The following is a 23,476-nucleotide window of genomic DNA, read 5'->3' on the forward strand; positions in this document are numbered from 1 at the left end:
CAGGTGTTCATTCCCCAGTACTTGTACCCTTCCACTTTTCGCATTGTAGAATCTGTTTAGGGACTACTTTTCCCTTTCACTAAGAGTATTTGACCACAATGCTGGATGTTTTCAGACACTCCAGGTCCATTTCAGTAAACAGGGCTGTAAATCATGTTCTTCTCTAGTTAAATTTGCTGTGCATTCAAAGGCCAAGGCCAAATGTTAGTTTGTTTTCCGAGGGAGCCTGTGTCACTACACAAAGAGAATCAATACCACAACTATTTACGTTGATTTCCAGTAATGACGATGCGCAGAGAAAATCGCTACAGCTACGATTTGTAATGAATATTGCTCCAATTGAAGATGGCGACCACACGTCATTTGCGATGACTTAAAGTCCCCCGTCATGATGAGACCGTCTTGTTTCTTAGAGCCGCCTCATTTGCATACAATGTTTTTCATTCACTAAAAAAGAGCTGGCGCGTGCTACTATTAGGAGGAGGTTGCGTGGCGTGGAAGAGTCTGCAATCTCTACCAGCCATTTGATAGAGAGGCCTGGCTAGGTAAAGGATAGGTGTGGGTGGAATTTGCGTAGTCTCGATACACAAAGCTTTGTGAAACGGTAAAAAATCTCCGCGAGCACTCAAAAGTTCAGCGAACACGCAGAATTGCATTGTTCCGCCCGTTCACGATGCTTTTTTCCTGTTCACAATGCTTTTTTCCTGTTCACGAACGCTGTTTGCGTGCTCGGGAGAAATATCTCAGGAGCACGCATTTTGGAAACGTAAACAAGCAAAAAATTCCACGGATCAGGGAATTTTTGGCAAGTCCACGTTCTCCGCTGAATGCGAAATTACCCAAATTCCGCAAGTGGAACGGAATTTACCGCCCAGGCCTAGTGAAGGGAAGTTGTCGGCCGCCCACAGTATGAGAAGATGGCTCCTCCTCCATTTTTCGCACAGTCTTTTTAAAGGCAAGTTGAGGCCCAAGACTGCCCATTTCCGAGCAGGCCTGCTGGTTGATGCTGTGTGGGCTGCCTCGGATAGAACAGTCCATGGGTCGTTCACACTGACCCTTTAAAGCCAGTAGGACGAGAAACATCCACTCTGTTTGTGCAAGGGCTCTCTGCCGTTTGCTGGGCCTTTTTCGCATTTACTGATCCCTTACTTCGCAGTCATGGAGGCGGTATCTCTCCCTTCTTTCCATCCCTACTAGCACCCTTCTTTCACTTCTGCCCTCTTGAAAGTTTTGAAAGGTTTACGATGGTCCTAGTTCTCAAAAATATTTTAGAAATCAATATTACAATAATAAAAATAAGCTTCTTACAATGTGAGCACCCTGTTTATTACATTGTTTGGGCATTTATGTTTGAGCATGTAAAGCTCTTAATGCTTGCTGTGTGTTTGACATTATATACACGTGAAGTGATGCATGTAAGAGTTGAGCTTTTAATCTGCATTTCTAAAACTATTTTGTATGTACGCCTTAAGAGAGCCAATTCATTCACGCTTTTATCAACACCCACCTTTTAACCTTCCCCCAAGGGTCCCCATAACCGGTCTTCCACTTCCAAACTGTGGTTTAGTCCACTCCAACAAATTTTAAAAGATTCAGAAAAAGAACTGACAGTGGAACCTTCTGACTAACAGCACCGTACCCGAATTTCAACTCTATTAATAATGTCCCCACTTAACTAGGTGGGAGCAGTGTGCACACTGTTAGGTACCCACCGTCACAGTACTAGTTCCCAACCGGGCCTGAAAAGCTTTTTCAAAAGAAGCAAAGGTGCACCACTCAAAGAAGCACTTGTATCAACAGAAACAAATCAATTGTCCATATCCAGAAAGTAAAGAGTCTTCGGTATTTCCTCTTTTTCTTTATTTTTGTCTCATTTCCATTCAGGATAAAACAGTGTTCAACACAGCAAACAGCCGACGCGTTTCGTCCTTATACAGGACTTCTTCAGGGCATTGAAATGAGATGGAGTCAAACCCCCCCGAAAACTCGTTGAAGACAGAGGGGGGTTGGTTTCTCTTTAGAAAGCAGTTCCCCATCCACAGATGTATTGTTTTTGAAATGTTGCACTGTGTACATCTGGGCAACAACGAATAATAACCACCAGTATATCCACGTCCCACAACAATACCGTCTGTTTGCAACCCGATTCAACCGCAGTTCAATATAGGTAGTTCGACCAAAGTTTTCTTTAAAAACGGTACATTTGAATCCCGAGCACTAAACGCATTCCCTAAATGCAGGGTCAACGCCTGTCATATAAAATATTATATTGCACCCAAAACTAATCCAGTAAATGCAGGCATCCCATTTCTGGCCAACTCAATAAATGTCAGTCAGCATGACATACGGAAGGCCACAACACTAATCTTGCAGTGCATACGGGCGCAGCGGGAAGCTGACCCGTCCTGCTGCGCCCGTATGTACCATTCTCTGTTAATGAAATTAGTCTGGTGGTAAGCGTTAATAGTAATCATTTTTTTTATGTATCATGCTTCTTGTAGACTTTCCCTGTTTTTGCGTCTTAAAAAACAGTGTCAATATAACCCAGCTCAATGCACCACTTGAATCGACATCGAAAAAGATGAAAGACCGATCCTCGAACTTGCGTATTTTCACCCACATTTTTATAACTGTGGGGGGTTAGCAGGCTGTGGCCGACCTCCGTTCGGCTCAAGTCAAAAGCTGGGGTGTGCGGGGAGTTTGGGGTGGCGCTTGAGGGGGTGTATCTCTCTAAGGAGGGTGGAGGTTGGCCACTGCTGACATTAAAAGCACGCCCTCATATCTGCAATGAAATCACACATTTGATCGATTCGGGTGTACTGAAGAAGATCCCTTCTCTAGTTCCAGTTGTATGTCTCGTCTCATGTGTAGGGTTTCTTGTAAGTGCCGCTTGATGACGTCTCCCTTCTTCCTAAGGAGCACGGCCCAGTTATCCGATTCATTACTTTAGGAGGGTTTCTAACTCTCCTCTGAGGGAGCTTCCAGGCTCCTGACTTCCCTCTCTGAGCTGTACAGCTGACTAGGTGTGGATGCTGTTAGTGTACATTTACAATGCGCGCCTCGCATTCATGGTGCACATCCAGTCTTTCATTCTTCTCCCCTTCCACTGTATCTTTCTACCTTCTTTACGGGTTTGCACTTCTGGTTTAAGGAATCCTAAAACTAAACGATGTACATGAACCAGCACTTACCGTTGGGACCTTTTGTACTGTATGCAGGCCCGCTGCTGGCAGATTCTGTGGCTCCTGTACCTTTAAGTGAACCGTACTGCAATTTCTCAGCAATGCTATGTACTTTAATACGGTAAGGTCCAATTCCCGCACTCTCCAGTAGTTATTGATATCGTTTTAAGGGAGCACCATTGGGCATTCTCCCTAGGGATGCTATATTTTACTTAGGTTTGTGTCTGCAATTGCAAAAGTACCACTCCTAATGTGGTTGTCAGACCTCTTGAGTACTAACCAGAAGTATACACCTATTTGAAGACGTCACCTCAACCATCCAGCATGGCATACTTTCAGCACTAGAAGGGACCCCTCTAGTAAGGACACCGTCATGGTGGGGTCACTGCATATGTATGTATCCTTCCTATTATCTCAGACCTAACCAGCAGGGCCTTATGGCATGGAAAAAATGTGGAGATGGAGGGGTCTCAAAAATGGGTGTGGCTTATCTAATGAAGGGCGTAGGTTGAACATGTAAACTAAACCTCTATGATTACCGTAGTGTGACACTCAACCATTGGTTGGTGCATCCATGAGCTTTTCTGTTATTGCATACAGATATATAGGACGGCAACTGCCCTACACTTAAAACCAGCCAGAACTACTTACTGACTTTGTCAGTGATTGGTATCTCTTTAAGACAAAGGTCTATACAAGAGTAATATGCGACACAGAAAAAAAAAAACATACTAGTAACAGCCAACGCTCTTATGGAATGCAAGGTTATGTAAAACATGTGAAATTGAAACGGCAACTAAATCGCTTACATGGATTACCTTAAAAATGTTTTGCACTCACTGTTAACAAATCAATCGGTGTTTTTACCAGTAAGGTTACAGACAATGAGTAGAGCCAGATAGGACCCGTTTCCATGTCACTTTTTAGGTTGCGCTTTCGAGAACTGTTGTACATACTTTAGTACAGTGGTTCCCAAACTTTTGACTCCTGAGGACCCCCATTGACTCACCAAGGGAATCCAGGGACCCCCAGCAATTTTGTACGATTTTAAATTTCAAACATTAAAAAGAGTAATAAAAAATAGACACGTGTGCACATAAAACAAATACTCTAATTACTAAGGATTTTAGTATTTTACATTAAGAGTTTGCAAAAAACAGGAAACTTTAATGGGAAGGTTGGAGCTGCGTCTCTGTGATTACCTTTTAAATGGTTACTTTTATTTCGCTGTACAAGGCACCTGCCAGAGTGGAAACCAAAAGCAGCCCTGGTAAATGTTTTCAGACCAGTACCCATACAGTGCACGCCAAGTACAGTGAGTGAGGCTGACCACTACAAAGGGGGCTTTGGGAGGCTCTCCACCCCCCTCCACCCCCCCAAGAAAATGTAGGGTACAATGGTGCATTCTACAGCACATTTATCATTATATATTGAATTTTATTCGCTTTTAAAGATTAGTAAATGATGAGCTTACTATGCACCAGGATACAACAATCTTTGTTGGGTTCTTCAATGATAACCTTATCATCACCCTTCAACAGTGCCTCTCATTTCTCCATAGCACGTCTGTGACATGTATATCATTTGTTTTATAGTATCTCTCATATCATTGTAGGATGTCGGAGCACTTTACATCACACACATATAAAGCGCCAGGATGCCCTCCGGGTGACAGTATAGCACTATATAAGTATGCAAATACATACATACATACATATAGAGACAATGAATCATACTTGTAAATCAGTGTAGAGAAAACGTTACATAATGCAAAGGGGACTACAAGGTGTAGGATTCACATGTCATTCATACTGGTAGGCATTTTTAAAAATGTATTTCCACCCAAATGTAATGTATGTATACTTGTAAAGCGCACTGTTACCTCGTTACGTGGCGTCCTGGCGCTGTATACCGCTGGGGAACCCGTCCTGGCTTTCCCTGGGAGAGGGCACCCCAAGGTGAAGCCAGGCATCCCCGGCGTTGCTGGGGCCGTTGTGGAGATTAAGCAAGCTATTGCCCAGAGTTGCAGAGTGGGACCCATGGTTAGCGTAGGCACCTAAGCGAGCATTATCGAGTCCGCGGACATTGACCCAAGACCCTGCCGCGTCGGGAATTGAACCCTGGTCCCGGGCCGACCTCTGCTTCAGGGTCTGCCGCTTCTAACCAGTGAGCCACACTTCTCCACACCAAATAAACCCCTTTAGCAGCATCAGGATAATGGAAGACTGGCAAAAAACATAAGTTACTAACTTGTACCATGCAGTGTGTAAGCAGCTCTTTGACAGTTTATAGGTCACTGCAAGATTATGATTGTCTCTTATGAGCTGAAGAGTAACAAAAGAATCTCTCACAAAAGAAGTAATGCACTGACCTATGCACATAAATTCTGTTTTTTAAAATGCATGGTACACGGTCTTTGCAGCAGGCATATTAACCATCTGTGCTACATTAGATAAGTCAAATCTGCCACTGGACAAAACTCATCTCTTACCAGTAGGTACACTAATCACTGGTGTTATATTAACACTTTTATTGTTGCTCAAACTGCTAATTCTACAAGGAATTTTGGAGTGCTTTTAAAACTGCTGCCTGAGGACCCCCTGGTAATGTGTCGCGGACCCCTGGGGGTCCACTGATCCCAATTTGGGAAACACTGCTTTAGTATATACTTCTTTGTTGGCTCAAAGCCCTCCCACTGCTTTTCATTTGTTTATCAGTGCCCTTGAGAAATTCTTGCTTTCTAGTAGTAAATCCTTCCTCTGTCCCTCCCTTTTTGTCTTTCTTTTCCTCCACGGAGCAGGAACCAAGTACTATATCTTTACGCTTTGGCTGTTTATCTGTTCGTTTTGGGGAGTATTTTTTTTTATTTGTTTTTTGTGTTCAGCTTCGGCGCCCAACGCTGCTTGCATTTGATTGCAGCATTAGTCTCTCCCTCCTCCTCCCCCCTCAAGCTGCCTCGAAGTATAAACGTACTCAGCTGTTTTATTGCAAATCTGTTGGTCATGTATGCATGCCATTTAAAGAATACATGCAGATATGTTTTTAGGTCCTGCCTGAGCCAGCGCGCATGTGCTGCTCTGCGGGTCTTTTGTAAGGGCTTTAAACTTGGAATACATGCTCGTGCATGTGCTTTTTTCAAAACATTGTTTTATCTTTTATAACCCGCTATTGGCCTTTGCATGCGTGTTTCTAAGAATGACAGCATGCCAAAGGCGGTGCATGTCCGGCCTTCTTTCTCCCCTGGCCTATGGAGCTCGGGAGCAAGAAGCTGCGTGGCCGGGTGCCATCTGTTTTTAATTGGCAGGGGCGGCGCACATGGAGTGCTTGTTGTGGTGTGTGTGGTTTTTTTTTTTTGTGGTTTTTTTGTGTGGTTTTTTTATTTAAAAAAGATTTTTAATGGCCCACTTAGTGCAGTTTCAAACCTTGGCTTTTTGCCTATTTTTGATTTATCCCATAAAGGCAGTTTCCAGCCTCACCCTTCCGCGCACACCTGGGCTTAAAATCTGGCACCATAACCTTTAAATAAACACACACGTATGTCGCCTATACCAGTGAGAGGTGGGCTCATTTAAACAATTGAATTTCATGTGTACAGTCTGATATACAATTTGTAGAGTAACGTCAGAATATGACATCAAGATTCTGAATTGATGTCACAATCTGCTGAAGTGAGATCCGAGTCTGATGTATCGCACCTGGAAAGATGTCATATTCTGACGTCCACTTATTGGAGTGATACCACAGTCTGATCATGGTGTCCGGTGCTGAGTGAAACATCTTTTTCCTGGAGTAATGTCAAAGCCTCATGGCCCGTACCGAAAGTGATGTCTGGGTAAGACATCAGGTCCTTTCAGTAGTGGCGTTGTCTGATGTCCAGTTTTCAGGGTGGTGTTACAATGAGGTGTCCAGTTCCCGGAATTATGTCACAATCTGATGACCGGATCCAGAAATTACTTCACAGTCTAATATCTGGTTTGTAAAGTGCTGTCACAGGGAGAAGTCGGGTCCCTTGAATGATATCAGAGCCGGAGTACAGGCGAGTTGACTGCAAAAGAAATAGCTTGTTTCTGTGATTCGACCCTGAGGTTACGCACATACCTTTGTAACCGGTACATTATGCCTCTTAATTCGTGAGCTGCAGATTTAATTGTACATCTGAGGCAGGCACATTAACTACTATCTATTTCACAAGCACGCTGTTACTTCAGACCTCTGCATTGGTTTCAAACAGCAGTGAAGGCCGGTGGCCCTTGCCAAAGGTCTCTGAAAAGTGGCAGGCCAGGCCTTGCAGTCAGTTTAGCACAAACAGAGGCGGTGGGGGTTGTGGGGGAGAGGAAATGTGCCTCTTCCGCTTTCTGGAATTCTGCCATTCAAGCATCCGCCCTCCCACCCCAAACAGACAAGCACCCTCCCACCACTCCAGTCCATATGCTCTTGTTGTAGCAAAGTCTGTTACAGGGGCCACTATGGAGGGCTGGACCCACGTTAGTCCAAATGCTGTTGCCAAAGTAGGCCGGTAAGGTTGGGGTGGAGACGGTCACGTCAGACAACTGTCTCTGAAAGGCTACTATGAGGGTTGGACCAACGCCAGTCACGTGGGCGACGAATGGCCGTTGATGGCTGGGAGAGCTGCAGCAGAGTTAGTTTCATTTCAGGCCATTGCCTCTGAAACGCCGCTGAGGCTGGGCGGAGTCGGTCACACGAGAGCCCAGATATCGGAAACACTGGGTCTGCTACTGTCACACGCAACTTGCATAATTATTTTGTTAGCTTTACAAGAGGCAGTTATGCTGAGCTGCACAGGGACCACTTGAATGGGCCCTCTGGTACTGCCTTCATGGTTCTGGTGGCAAGGTCCGGGAAAGATTGGGGTCCATGACCCCTCTTGGTTCTCCTCGCCACAAGGTATCTTATCACCTTTTTCACGCGTTACTTGCGTGATGATACTTATGCAATCAACAAGAGCCTAGCTAGAGCTGTTTTTAAGAAAGTAACTACATTGTTTGATTTATCAGGCAAAGTCTTGGTGAGTTTTGGCAATTTGCTGTAATTCATAAAGCGTGTGCATTACACAGGTTCTGATGCACTCTGCCTAGCTGTGATGGCGCGAAGCCCCAACTGTACCAGATTCACGTTCAAACTAAACCTAGTTAATAGCCACTCAGGAACCATTTTACATCAAACCACAGTACGCAGCTCCACTTCACACAACCTCCCAACATCTAACAGAATATCACGCCCACCAAACCCATCACACATCACCACAGTAAATTACACCACAGTCCATAACGTGACATGGCAACATGCCACCTCATACAATATCATACACCTCAATATTTCACAACTAACACAATACAACAGACCATGCCACACCATAACCAACCGACAGCACCATATCGCAATCCCCCAACATATAACCATCGCACTTTTTCCCACTAACCAGCATATCACTCCACACCACACAGCCAGCACAATCTCTCCACATTTAACGTCACACCATCCGTAATGCACTGCATGCCATTACACTACATGACAATACTTACTGCATCACATCTCCCTTCACCACCCCAACCCACACAAGCGAGGCTTGAGGCCATGGGCAAGGCAGCCGGCTATTAGTATACACCTCGGCAGCTCACATGTGCTGCTGTAGGACAGGGCCTTTAGGAATCTGTCTTCAAGCACTCATGCTTGTGGTGGCATCCACCTTGCAGGAGCGAGCAGCGGCGCGGCCACGTTAATTACAAACAGATGGCCCCTGCACGCCGCTGTTCACTCCCGCAAGGTGGATACCGCCACAAGCACAAGTGCTAGTTGCTTTTTTTGTTTTGTATTTTTGTTTACGGCCCACTTAGTGCAGTTTCAAAACCGCGGCTTGCTGCCTATGTTTTATTTCTCCTATGAAGGCAGTTTCCAGCTTCACTCTTCCGCGCACACCTGGGCTTAAAATCTGGCAACTTAACCTATAAATGAACACTTACACGTGTATGCCACCTATACCAGTGAGGTGGGCTCATATAAACAAGGGGGTGTTATATTCTTACACTTCCTTGCTAAGAGCAGGCATGTACTGGTTACCCGCACTCTCCCCTCCACCCCCCCCGCCCCCCAAACACAATACCACAGACACACACACGGGTGTGTAAGCGCCTGCCTCTCATCAGAGGATAGATTAATGGGTACATCAGTCAAGTGCACCGTGATGCTCTGGCGCAGCGTTTAAGGCAAACACCCCACCCTGTTACTGAATGAAAGTGCAAACCCTGCCATGACATGCACAGTTTATTACTTGAGCACCCAGAAGCCATGGGTAACAGCTATACTCCGCAATCCTTCCGGGAGATTTGTCACTGAATCTGTGCGCCAGTTCAACACAGACAAAAACACGTATATATACCGACTGATTAACTCATCAACTACCTGCGCAAGAGACTGACCAGGTTTGCATACAAAACACCTGTATAATCTTATTTATTAAATGAACTGATGCAAACTGGATTTAACCCATAAAAAATAAGCATTGGCATAGCCAATATGTCTTGCCTTTGAGACCTTATAAGTGTTTAGACATGCAACAGTTGATGTTGTTGCACCAAGGATAATGTACTGCATAACTAAATTCTTAGAAGCTTCCAAAGACCTAATGGCTATGCCAACACAAAATGCCAATCCACATAATTACACTCCATGGCAGACTGTTCCAGTACCCTCAGTGCCATATAACTGCTACGCACAATTCCACTGCACACCATGCCACATAATTCCATTTCACAAATCAACTCCACACAAAAAAATGATGCAGTGACTGTAGATCTCTAAATTGGCTATGGTCTCTTTGCTTTCACAGCATAGTTTCTTGTCATTTCAATGTATCACAAATGAGAACAATTTAGAATTGGGAGCTCCATTAAAGATAATGAATTGGCTCCGGGCTATTCATGGCCTTTTGCTCAAATTGCAATGTTTGTCTTTCTATTTCTCCCTTTTTCAATTTAGAACTTTGTGCCCTCAGTGGGTGTAATGTTCTTATGAATGAATGAAATAGGTCTTGTTGGGCGTAACTTAGCCCAAGGGCATCAAGGAGCCAGACATAACAGCATGAACAGACCTACACATAACAGAAGTCTTTAGGCACCAGGACCAGGGTTTACGAGTGAGAGTCTCGGAAGAGCCAGGTTTTCAGTTGTTTACGAAACACCCCCGGAAGGGGTTGAGAGGCCAGTTCTGGAGGAAGGGCGTTCCAGAGTCTAGGGGCCAGGGTGGAGAAGGCTCTGCCTCCCCATCTGGCCTTAGCAAATCTCGGAATAGTAAAAAGATTTTTAGTAGAGGATCGAAGCACTCTAGTAGGATGGTAGAGCTGAAGGAGGGAACAGACCCCTTCAGAACCATACCAACCTCCTGCTGTGGGCTATACCGTTTGTCAAAGGCTGTCACCTTTGTAATAGGTTTTCACCTTAGTCCTGGGGCTTCAACAACCTTTACAGCCCTTCACTCTGGGCTACAAGCTATAGGGACTTCTTTCAGCTCCCCATAATTGGCGGATGCCATAGGTTATTTGGGAAGCAAGATTAACATTTTTATACTCTTAGTTCCATGAATTACGATTGCATTTCTACATACTCTAGCCCCATAGTTAACTTACACTAAGGGCTTTCAAATTTCAAGTACAGTGGCTAAGAAACCTGTTGGCACATGTGAGGATATGGCCCTTTTTGCATGGTCACCCTGTTGGACTTAGCCCTTTTTGCAGGGTCATCCCTAAACTTTTTTCCTTCCTCCTGTATTTTGTCTGACCTATTTTTGTTGGTTTTATGACTCTGGGCACTTTACCGCTGCTGAACAGTGCTAAAGTGCATATGCTCTCCCTATTCTAAATTAATGTATGAATTAGTGATTCCATGATTGGCTGGTGTGGTTTACCTGTCAGACCCTAGTACAGTGCACCAAGAGTGCCCAGGGCTGGTAATCCAAATGTTGCTAGTGGGCTTGCAGCACTGGTTGTGCCACCGACAGAAGCAGCCTGTAAAAGGGTGTCTAAGACCTGCCATTGCAGAGCCTGTGTGCAGTCTGGTACTGCCAAGCTGACCGGGCAAGTGCACCCACTTGCCAGTCCCTAAACTGTCCCTTTTCTTCATATCAGACACATCAATGGTAGGCCCAAGGACAGGGTGCATTGTAAGTATAAGGTAGGTGTGTGTGGCATGCTCTAATAGTGAATTAGTCATTTTAGTTTTTCACTATTGCAAGGCTACCTGTTCTCCAATGGCCAGAATGGGCAGTTAGATTATTACATTTTATAATCCTAACTGACTCAGGGAACATGGTAGAAATTTGAGTTTAGTATGCCTGAACTCAGAATGATAAAATTCATTTTTAGTGAAGTTGGTTTTAACATTCTATGTTTGAAAATACCACTTTTAGAAAGTAGATATTTTTCTTGTCTAACTATCCAGGCCTGCCTCTGGTAGGTTGTGTATTCCTTGTCTGGAGTTTGAGTGACGGGCTGGGGCTGGGGTATTCCAGGAGACCGGGTGAGTCAGCCCAGTGGTGAATAGAGAGATCTGCATCTAGATGGGAGGTTGGAATTGCACCTGGGACCTGAATAGGGCTGTGCCTTCCCTCCACAATGCTGGCTCCACCTCCTGTGAGGCGTCTGATGTTTCTGCCCTGCACTGTGAAATGAAAGGAGTCATGTAAACGGAGGGCTCTAGGATTGACCAGAACTGGTTTGGATTAGGCAAAGGCCCCTCTGCCCTCTGCGGACCAAGGATTTTGGGGTATAAATAGAGGGACCCTAATACCAAGAATTTAGATCACTTTTGGACAACAAGAAGAAACCTTTGCTGAGGGGTGGATCTGGATGAAACTGAGGAGAGACTATCCCTAAGCTGAAGTGCTGCTTGGGGGATTGCCCTGCAGTCGTTGCCTGACTGCCAAAGAAAGGAGAAAGTAACTTGTATTCAACGTGTAAAGGATCTCCAAGGGCTTGAGAGAAGAGCTTGCCTCTTGCTGAAGTCTCAGGGACACCAGACTTCAACCACTAGCTCCCCAGGAGTTCTTTGGAAGTGCCTGCTGCTGTTTTGGGCCTTCTGGGGGACTGCCTGTCGCAAGGAGCTGGAAGCATCTCGCAACGAAGAAGCGTGTTGCAGCCGCTGCTGTCGCATCGTGGATGTCGCCGCTATAGCTGTTGCATTGCACCACATCAAGAGAAGCGCCTCGCATCCACGGAGAAGCGTTGCGCAGTCGGAGCTGCTGTCGTTGCATCACGGAACAAGGGTGTCGTCGTTGCAGTTGTCGCATCAAAAGGAAGCGTCTCGCATTGTCAGAGAATAGTATCGCTGCCAATGCCGCTGTCGTCGCATCACGGAACAAAGGTGTCGCCGCTGCAGCTGACGCTTCAAGTTGAGACTTCTCGCAACATCGGAGAAGTATGCCTCATCAAGAAGAAAACTTCTTTATTTCTTTGCACCAAAATGTCATCGCATTGCGGCGTTGCTCGCCGCATCGCCCCCGGAAATGCAGAAGGAATCAACACATGACCATCCTTGCAACACTTTAGTTGCCCTGCGTGTCGAATCTTAAGGTACATTGACTCCGTGTCGCTTTTTAAAATCTAAAGAGAATTAAGCTATTTCTACCATCTTAAGTACAGTATCCCAATTGTTGTTTTGTTAGATAAATGTTATTGCTGGTTTTTAAACTGCACCTTTTGGGTGCTGTGGTCTATTATCCAGTGTAACTGCTCTGAGCCCTACCCTTAGTATATGATGTAGAACCTACACATTTGTCTTATCACTTGCCGACTGCTGCACTTAATGTGCTGTCCACTAGTGTGACACAGGAAACATGGCTTCAAGCCTACCATTGCAGCATGGCTACCACAGTTTCAACCTGCAGCCCAACCTGTCAAAATATACCTTTGGCAAAATATTAATACATCATCTCTATATTAATCCTCTAGCACACACGGTAGGGTTCATGGTATTTAAAAGTGGAACATTTAAAAATGTAATGTTATGCCCTTGGAGTGATCCTGCCCCAAGAGCTATTTTCACTGTGGAATGCCCTGGCTGTTATGAAAAAACTAGAGCACAGATTCAAATATTACTTCTACTATCTCTGTTTTAGCCCAAAAATGATTCAACCACTGTTTTAACTATTTGTTAAATTAATGTAATTGTAACGTTTTATTTTTAATAAACCTTTTAGGAAAGTAACTTTTAGAAATCACCTTTTCCCCACCTGAACCATGTAGTCCAATTTTCTTTAAAGTGACCGCTTAAGCCCTGTCAGGGCCTGACCTTTAATGAGGTATGAAAACTGCTTCCTGAGCAGAACAATGGCTTCTTGCTGTTTATCGCATAGTGTAGGTGTGGGGCAGGTGATCCATATCGGCCCATGAAGGGCAGCTGGGGTGGTTACTAGAGCTTTATTAAACTTCAAAGGAACTGAGGTGATGCCTGTCCATTCATAGATTAGTGTAAGGTAGATTTAAGGAAGGGGATGTAGCCTTCAAAGGAACTGAGGTGATGCCTGTCCATTCATAGATTAGTGTAAGGTAGATTTAACCCCTTCAGTGCTAATGACAAGGGTAACTCGTCATGTAGTTCCCATTGATTTCAATGGAAAGTCAATGGACCTACATGCATACCCCTTAGCAGCCAAGTGGTTAAGGAAGGGGATATAGCCAACTGCGGAGCTGCCCATTATGTATGTGTGTGTGGGGGGCGGGGGGGTCTGGTCCTTGAACCAGTTTTCAGTAGCCTGGGAGAAGGGGACTGCTCATTTCCCTAAACACACCCTTTCTTGGCACACAAGTTCATTCCAAGGCCAGAGGGTCTATGATAACTTGGATTAGAAAATAATGCCCTGTGGAGCAGTTTGTATTAAGGTAAACAGGATGTGCTGTAAAGTGGGTAGGGTTTCCTCTGGAAATGTTTTCTCCATTGGTTGGGGAGTGCCATGGAGTCTCCCCCCAACTCACTAGCTACTGAACTGCACAAGTTACCACAGCTCCATAGAACACTTTCTAAATCTATTGAACACCAGGAGGACTGCACCTGTAGTGGACCCGTGAGTTTACCTAAAGGGCTGGACCTACTCCCTAAAGTATTCAGGACAAAGAAGTGGCCTACAAGGGTCAGATAGCTGACCTGTGTAGTTATAGGGACATCAAAAGTGGCACAAAACCCCTTTCTGGAACGGAGTAGTTTCTATAGGTAGAGGATTGAACCCTGCTGGTGGCATCTGCTGGAGTAAGTCCTGGCCCATAAGTGTTGTCTCTGAGGTCATGGGATCCTTAGTGATGTCCAGAAGGACTTTTTCTGAAAAGTTTGGACTTTGAAGTTTGGCCTTCCAGACCGCCCGCTAACCACCTAAACCAATGGATGACTGCACTAAGCAATAAAATCCGGTTGTTCCTACTCTGAGCTTTTTGCCACCCTAAAATCCAGTTGAGCTGACGTTCTCGGCAAGCCTGTCTACTTTCAGTGTGGCCTTTCTTAAACCGCTTGCTGTCTTGCCTTGCTGGTGGAATCCAAACTCCATAGAAGAAGGCACAAATCTTGACCACGTGAAAGCACTTTAAGTATCCGGATGACGAGAGTTTTTCTAGGTGAGAAATTTGACTTCTCACTCTGAACCTTTCTTGTCCCAACCAACAGCTTCAGCAGGACCTTGTCTAATGCCTATCTTACTTCAGAGGCACTTTGCCAGAGGCAGTCTGCCTCTTTGCTCAATTGAAGGATTTTCACTTCTATTTCAGAGACTTTGTCAGAAGGTAAAATCTGTGACTGGGATGAACTTTCTTGGTGTGTCCGACCTGCTCTCTGTAGTGGTCTGCCTGAAATCGTGCCCATCTCCTGTTCACTCGCGAACAGTGATTCCTGATGGTGTTTTACTTTTTGGGTTTTTTGACTTTAAAAAAAAATATCTATGGATTCCCTTATTGGTTGTTTGTCGTTTTGGACTCCTTTTTATTAAAATCTTTACTGCTTTAATGCATTAAAGCGTGAATGTATTGTCTTTCACTTTTTAGCTGTTTTTGGAACTTCCGATTGCTTTACACATGTTCTCTAAGATGAGCCGGACTGCTGTCCTATTTACCGCAGATTTAAATTATTGAAAACTTGTTTGGACCTAACATTTATAGTGACTTTATTACTTGTGGGTAACTACTATCCACCCCACTTAATAATTTACTTTCACAGAATGGGCCACTGGTCTAAGAATCGGTTCAGTATGTTCTCCAGTCATGGTCTCTTTAGAAAAAGCTTGCTTGCTTTCTTTAAAGTATGTCTATTAGGAATTGTCATATGGAAGCTTTCATAAGACTTCATTCTCTGCCACCTCCTTCCAATTTTAATTCCTACATAGTATTCCTTACCCAGCGACTCCCACATTGAGTGTTAACCTAAGATGGACAGCAGAAGAAACAAGCATTGGAAATGCAATAGGTCTCGCACCATTAGAGTTAGTGCTTTTAGAATTGTTTATGGTTTTTTTTTGTAAATGTTTAGCATTTTTGTTTCCTGTAGCCAATGCTAAAGTATTACAAATAAAAAAAGCCATAAACATTTCTAAAAGCTCTAACTGAAATGGTCTGAGGGTGAGGGTGAGTGAGTGAGTGAGGGTGAGTGAGTGAGGGTGAGTGAGTGAGGGTGGGTGAGTGAGTGAGGGTGAGTGAGGGTGAGTGAGGGTGAGTGAGGGTGAGTGAGGGTGAGTGAGGGTGAGTGAGGGTGAGTGAGGGTGAGTGAGGGTGAGTGAGGGTGAGTGAGGGTGAGTGAGGGTGAGTGAGGGTGAGTGAGGGTGAGTGAGGGTGAGTGAGGGTGAGTGAGGGTGAGTGAGGGTGAGGGGTTTTGGGTGAGTGAGGGTGAGGGGGAGTAGTTGAGGCTGAGTGAGAGTGAGGGTGAGTGAGGGGTTGAGGGTGAGTGAGAGTGAGGGTGAGTGAGGGGTTGAGGGTGAGGGGTTGAGGGTGAGGGGTTGAGAGTGAGTGAGGGTGAGGGGTTGAGGGTGAGGGTGGGTGAGGGTGAGGGTGAGTGAGGGTGAGGGGTTGAGGGTGAGTGAGGATGAGTGAGAGTGAGGGTGAGTGAGGGTGAGGGGTTGAGGGTGAGTGAGGATGAGGGGTTGAGGGTGAGTGAGGATGAGTGAGGGGTTGAGGGTGAGTGAGGGTGAGGGTGAGGGGTTGAGGGGGAGGGGTTGAGGGTGAGTGAGGGTGAGTGAGGGTGAGGGTGAGGGGTTGAGGGTGAGTGAGGGGTTGAGGGGGAGGGGTTGAGGGTGAGTGAGGGTGAGTGAGAGTGAGGGGTTGAGAGTGAGGGGTTGAGGGTGAGGGGTTGAGGGGGAGGGGTTGAGGGTGAGTGAGAGTGAGGGGTTGAGGGTGAGTGAGGGTGAGGGGTTGAGGGTGAGTGAGGATGAGTGAGAGTGAGGGTGAGTGAGGGTGAGGGGTTGAGGGTGAGTGAGGATGAGGGGTTGAGGGTGAGTGAGGATGAGTGAGGGGTTGAGGGTGAGTGAGGGTGAGGGTGAGGGGTTGAGGGGGAGGGGTTGAGGGTGAGTGAGGGTGAGTGAGGGTGAGGGTGAGGGGTTGAGGGTGAGTGAGGGGTTGAGGGGGAGGGGTTGAGGGTGAGTGAGAGTGAGGGTGAGTGAGAGTGAGGGGTTGAGAGTGAGGGGTTGAGGGTGAGGGGTTGAGGGGGAGGGGTTGAGGGTGAGTGAGAGTGAGGGGTTGAGGGTGAGGGGTTGAGGGTGAGGGGTTGAGGGGGAGGGGTTGAGGGTGAGTGAGAGTGAGGGGTTGAGGGTGAGAGGGTGAGGGGTTGAGGGGGAGGGGTTGAGGGTGAGTGAGGGTGAGTGAGTGAGAGTGAGGGGTTGAGGGTGAGTGAGTGAGGGGGAGGGGTTGAGGGTGGGTGAGGGTTTGAGGGTGAGTGAGTGAGGGTGAGGTGTTGAGGGTGAGGGGTTGGCGATTCTAAGGTGGCCCCTTACTGCAAAACTGGTTGCGGAAATCCTGGTGCATGAGCTGGACTGCTGCTGGGGCGCATTGGTGCTGTTACAAGGGTGTAAGTGCAGCAAAATCACCCGATTGAGCGCTGGGCGCTGCGCATCTAAAATGACGGCAGCGCACTGAGGGGGAGACTTCCACCGGCTGCGGCAACGGGAGATGTGCACTCTGTTTGTGAGCGGCTGGGAGGCGATTCGGCGTGCAGACTCACAGCGGAAAACTGCGGAGGCGGCAGTCCTGGGGGAGAAGTCTGGAGGGCGAGATCGCCTTAACCTTCCTGTGGTGCACTACGCTCCCAAGATGGCAGTTATGGGATGCGGGCGGAGGCCTGATGCCGACGAAGGTGAGAGGCAGACCGAGGCGGTGAGGCGAGGAGGTGCTGAATGCTGGAGTTTCTTTGTAGCTCGGGACCTGGTTCAAGCAGCTGTAGGGACCACCAGCAACCAGGTTTGATGTCCTTGCGTGGCAGGCCGCGTTGTTTGGGGGAGCACGTTTGGGTGAGGTGGCGAGCCTGCGAGTATATTGAAGTTACAGTAGGAGAACGGGTGCGTTTGCCTGTGCTGGATTTTATTCATGCAGTCAGGATTAGCACGGTCGGGCAACTCATGTGTGGGATAAGAGAAGGGCGATCCAGCACCGGGCTAAGGGGGAGCGTGGCAATTACAGCACCGGGCTAACGAGGACAGACCCAGCACCGGGCTATGGCAGAGGAGATCCTCCGGACCGGGCGGGGTAAAGAAAAGGGGAGCCAGCAAGAGGATAAATAAACGGAGACCTCGCAAAACCGAGTTAAAAAGGGGAGAACGATATATCAAGCACTGGTGGTAAAAAGGGGGAAACATCGCGAAGGTTAAAAGGGTAAGATTTAGTAAAAGCGGTGCAAGTTTGAGTAAGAATAGATCATCCAGGGCAGCTAAAGGAAACAAGACGGAGGGAAGAGAGGGGAGGGGGGAGGAGAAATGCGTCTCGGCCGGAGCAGGGGGCGGAGCAGGGAGAGCGGGCTTTGGAATGTAATTGACACGGCCGGCCGGTCGTGAAACTGAAAGCATGGCCGGCCGGCCGTGAAAGCCTTTGATGCGGCAGGGGAAATGCGAGACGGCGGGAAGGGGAGGGGGCGGAGCGGGTAAACAAAGACGGACGTGCACGCGCTTTTAAGCTCAATGCGCATGCGCATTGAGCTTAAAAGTCACGGGCACTGCAAGGAATCGCCACGATTCCTTGCAGTGTGGATAAAGAGTGGATAAGTCCCAATACTCTCGCTTGCTCGATGCGCATGCGCATCGACAGGCGAGACCTAAAAATGCATGCAGCACCTCCAGTTGACTCCATGGTGGTTGAGTTCAGTGAAGATAAAACGCGGCGTTATCCAGAAAAATGGAAAAGGGAAAAAAAAACTGTTCACTGTTTTCGAAGCTATGTTGGAGGCATTAATCGCAACAGTACACTTGCCTACCACGCACTTCTGTTAGCTCTTCGTACAATATCCAAAGCATTTTGTGTGCTTTATTGACTGAAGTATATAGTTACAAGATGTATATTAACCTTATTTCGCTTGTCAGTAACTTAAGAGTAACGTGGATTTGAATCCAATGTGAAGAGTACAACATTTCTCACTGTGTTCACTAACGCGTGGTCGAGACACATTTTGATCTAATGTGAATTAACTTGACTTTTGGTGTTGTGACTTTTATACTTATGAAGGGCTGGTAATGGGCTGAAACAACCCTGTGGATTGTCACTATACAGCATCACGTTTGTTCTTTGTTTTACAATTGCAGGGGACTGTTTATTTAGCGCTTTATAAAGCAGCACTCGTGAATAATGGATTATGAAGAACTTCTTGTCGACATGAGTGATCTACTTTAAGAAGAATTGCGTCAGTCACACTTCGATTTGTGCGTTGCTCGCTGTACACAGCCATTGTTCTCTCACTGATCATCTTGTTAGCCTTTGTTACCTTGTCAACCACTAATCTGCTGGCAAGCTGCCCGAGTTTGTATTCATTGTGCTGTGGGGTATTTTTGGGGGAAAAAGATACAGGACTATAGAGCAGGGCTTGTGTTTATGGTTGAAGTGTTGGCTGCCTCGTTTTTATTTTAAGTGCTTTATGATTAACCTTCTAGCATCTCCATAATGTACTCGATTACACACCACCAATCCAATATTTTACAGCTTCTAAACTTGAAGACGTTTAAACAGTTCAAACAAAATAGCATCTGCAATTTGTCGGATGAACAAAAAATTAACCAGCATTGAAAATGCAATAGGTCTCGCATTTACTAGAGTTTGAGCTATTGGCATTGTAGACTACAATACCTTTTATTAATGTGCTGGTTTTTTAAACAAATAAATAAAAGGCATTGTCATTTACAATGCCAATAGGATAAACTCTCGCAAATGCGAGACCCATTGCATTGTAAATGTGACCACCTGCTTTCATCAGACTGCTCAGATGCGCTCACACACAAACACATTGAAGTGCACTCGGATAACTCAATTAGACGCAAGAGTCAAATTAAAAAATAACATGCATTAAAAACACCTCAATTTCATCCCAAAGACGTTTTAACTGAAAAAGGCTGAGAGTGTCGCTTTTGGGAGGTGACGCGCGCACACACAAACACATTGAAGTGCACTTGGATAACCAAACTAGACACAAGCGAAGAAAAAGCTGTCCGGCACTAAAACCATCTCAATTTCGTCCCGAGTATGTTGTTCGGGAGGTAAAAGCACCTACGGAAATTGTTTTTACTAACTATTATATAACAGACCAAGACTAAGTTCCTGTGTGTTTAAAAAAAAATTAAAGTGCAAATGAATTACCTTGAAATGTACACTTCTTTGTGTTATTTCTGGGATACTGTAGCAGTGGCGCTGCCTAATAACTTCTTGGCACTGCATGTCTTTCTTGCCGTACCTCTCAATTTATGCTGTTTGTGTTCAGGCATCCCGGTCAGAATGCTGCTTCCACCCTGCGCCTCCTCGCAATTAACAGAGTTACAATAACATCCCCATTGGCAGGAGATTAACCCTCCTTGAGAATTTGATGACAGACTACGGCACACCGCAGGGGCTCGTGACCCTCAATCAGTTGATTCGGTGTTCGAGTTTAGACTGTCTGGGGACCGCGTGGCTCGACCAGGCGAGGTATCGACAGTGTTAAAAGTCCTCAGTGGACTAATGCATCCACTGCTCTTAACAAGTTTAAGCTATTGGCTTTGTAAATGACTATGCCTTTTATTTATGTTTTTAAAACGAAAACAAAAATAAAAGGCATTGTTATTTTTAATGCCAATAGCTCAAACTTGCATAAATGTGAGACCTATTGCATTGCTAACTCTTGTTTTATTGTAGTGTGGCACAGTAGTATCATATTGCACGGTTTATCATATTATAGTGTGTCATGCTATGTTATTGTATGGCGTGGTATACTGCGCTATAACACAGTGTAGTTAGTATTATATACTAAGTTACCTTATGGCTTGTTCTAATATGTTAGGCGCCATGTAGTGTAGCTCCTATTTTCCCAATAGGCTCTGCGCATTGGAATAGTACCTACAGCAGTAAAGAGATGTAGTGTAGCTCCTATTTTCCCAATAGGCTCTGCGCATTGGAATAGTACCTACAGCAGTAAAGACCTAGGCCAGACGTTAACTAGGTCTACTACTGTCGAAACTAGACTTAATTTTTGGGTTTGCCAGCTAAGCTCAGAGTTCGCTAGAAACTTTCTCGAATGTTCAAGGAAGGATGAACTCCCCTGATTAGACAAGAAGGGATTTAGTTTCTGACAACCATAGAACATGACAACTTTGCTCTCCCCTAATCAAGAGTCAATCTCAAGAGTCGTGTGAGCACAAGGCAATTATTTTACTCAGTCAGTACGTGCATTCTTAGTCTCATCAGAATGTAGAGAAAAGGAAGAGACGGGCGTGTTCAATAAAAGATGTTATTTATTGATCAGTCTCTTTTCTCGTACAAGAGAAATGGATCGATATTATTGCAATACTTATAGTTAAGTAAAGTGCATACATTAGAAGCAATAGTATAAAATAATACTGTAAAAACATTGATATGGTTTCTGAGCCATATGATGTTTAAAATGATTAAAATATATTTACATACACATATACATTTGACTAAACGTACTCAACTGGTGTTTCTAAATACGCCTACCCCGTGTACCTGACCTAAGTCTAATGCGTGGGCGGGAATAGAAAGTTACAGTTTAGTTTAAGTTTGTTTTTGCCAAGTGAATAACTAAAGAATTCTCTAGGAGGGGTTATTCAGTTCTGTACCTGGAATTTAGGATGAATGAGGAATGGTATCTCTTTCTCTGCTCTCGATATTCCAGGCTGCCTGCGAGGGCTGCCCAGAAGCGCCGGTGCTGGGTCTCTCGGCTTGAGATAGCAGCGCGTCTCTCAGCGCGTCAGGAAGGCGGGGCTGCTGCCTGCGGGGTCTGCTTCTGCTCTCGGCTTCGGCAAGTATGGCTGCTCCGTCTTGTCACCACGCGTGTGTTTGCATAGGGCAAGGTCGGCAATATTTATACCTTAAAGGTGCCGAGATTGACGTAAGGATGGACATAGGTACGTCAATAAAGATGTCATACGACTTGCTCGTTAGCACATTCTTTACTAAAGTTCTCTGTGAAATCAAAACAATGGCCGCACGGATTATCCAGGTTGTCATAGGTTTGATTTGTTATGAGAACGTCGTATGCCTTATCAGGGGCTGGAGGAATATTGCTTGTCTAATTAGATCTCAAGCGTTATGACCTAATCAGATAACACGTTCCTGTGCCGTAGTGTGACTGCGTCAGATAACGGTATCTGCATCATGGGGGATTTCTTGCCTCATGGGCTGACTGTTAGTTAACTAGCTAGTAAGTTTAACCAGAATAGGGTCAGGAATAGGGGGATCGAATCAGAACCTATAGAAATACACGACAAGGCATCCCGGTCAGAATGCTGCTTCCACCCTGCGCCTCCTCGCAATTAACAGAGTTACAATAACATCCCCATTGGCAGGAGATTAACCCTCCTTGAGAATTTGATGACAGACTACGGCACACCGCAGGGGCTCGTGACCCTCAATCAGTTGATTCGGTGTTCGAGTTTAGACTGTCTGGGGACCGCGTGGCTCGACCAGGCGAGGTATCGACAGTGTTAAAAGTCCTCAGTGGACTAATGCATCCACTGCTCTTAACAAGTTTAAGCTATTGGCTTTGTAAATGACTATGCCTTTTATTTATGTTTTTAAAACGAAAACAAAAATAAAAGGCATTGTTATTTTTAATGCCAATAGCTCAAACTTGCATAAATGTGAGACCTATTGCATTGCTAACTCTTGTTTTATTGTAGTGTGGCACAGTAGTATCATATTGCACGGTTTATCATATTATAGTGTGTCATGCTATGTTATTGTATGGCGTGGTATACTGCGCTATAACACAGTGTAGTTAGTATTATATACTAAGTTACCTTATGGCTTGTTCTAATATGTTAGAGTATGGCATGACAAGTAATAGCAGCCCGTGGTATACTATGTTGTGCGTTGCTATGGTATGGCATGCCACGTGACAGCATTGTCTGAAACACTATATTATAATACGGGTGGCGTATAATATGTTGAATATTTGAATCTTAGTAATTACTGTGTGTATGTACTTTGTCTTTATTATTTATTTAAAGTTTATTTAAAGTTTTTGTAGAGCGCGTAGTAACCCGTGAGCATCCCAGCGCTGGACCTACTAAGTCAAGAGAACGCAGAAGACGCGACTGTTTAAAGAATCCGGGAAAGAGAAGAGTTTTCAAGGATTTCCTGAAGTGGAGGAGGTTTGGTTCCGTTCTCAATTTCCGGGGCAGAGAATTCCAGTGCTTAGCCGTATTCACGGAAAAGCGACGTCCACCTGCACGGGCTTTTTTCACTCTGTGTACTACAATGAAGTTCTCGTGATCTGACCGGAGTGATCTAGTAGGTATGTAGGGAGTGATACAGTTTTTAAGAATGGGAGGACCTTTGTTATGGAGGAGTTTATGTGCCAGGCAAAGAGCCTTAAACACCACTCTTTCTCTGACTGGCAGCCAGTGAAGATGCCTCAAGGCCGGTTTTGCCGATGTTCTGGCCGGAGTGTCGGTAAGCAGCCGGGCAGCGGCGTTCTGGATTTTCTGAAGTGTGTTAAAAGTAGCTTCTGGGGCTCCTATGTAGATGGCGTTACTGTAGTCCAACCTGGACACAATGAGGCCTTGGATCAACAGCTTTCGGGAGTTGGGGGGCAGCAGAGGAAGAACTTTCCTACAAGACCTAAGGA

At 45.6% G+C, this 23,476-nt stretch overlaps 2 protein-coding genes across 2 annotated transcripts in view; one reads left to right on the forward strand and one right to left on the reverse strand.

The window, feature by feature from the left end:
• The window catches only part of TTC33 (tetratricopeptide repeat domain 33), a 730,113-nt gene extending 709,987 nt beyond the window's left edge, over positions 1-20,126 (reverse strand). Inside the window, exon 1 of the mRNA XM_078675002.1 lies at positions 19,993-20,126. The gene's annotated coding sequence lies outside the window, so the exon portion shown is untranslated. The remainder of the gene's footprint in view (positions 1-19,992) is intronic.
• The window catches only part of PRKAA1 (protein kinase AMP-activated catalytic subunit alpha 1), a 222,908-nt gene that overhangs the window by 9,798 nt on the left and 189,634 nt on the right, over positions 1-23,476 (forward strand). The gene's annotated exons all lie outside the window — the stretch shown is intronic.

Source organism: Lissotriton helveticus, chromosome 2_1 (assembly GCF_964261635.1).
Source record: "Lissotriton helveticus chromosome 2_1, aLisHel1.1, whole genome shotgun sequence".
In the NCBI taxonomy this organism is placed as follows: domain Eukaryota; kingdom Metazoa; phylum Chordata; class Amphibia; order Caudata; family Salamandridae; genus Lissotriton; species Lissotriton helveticus.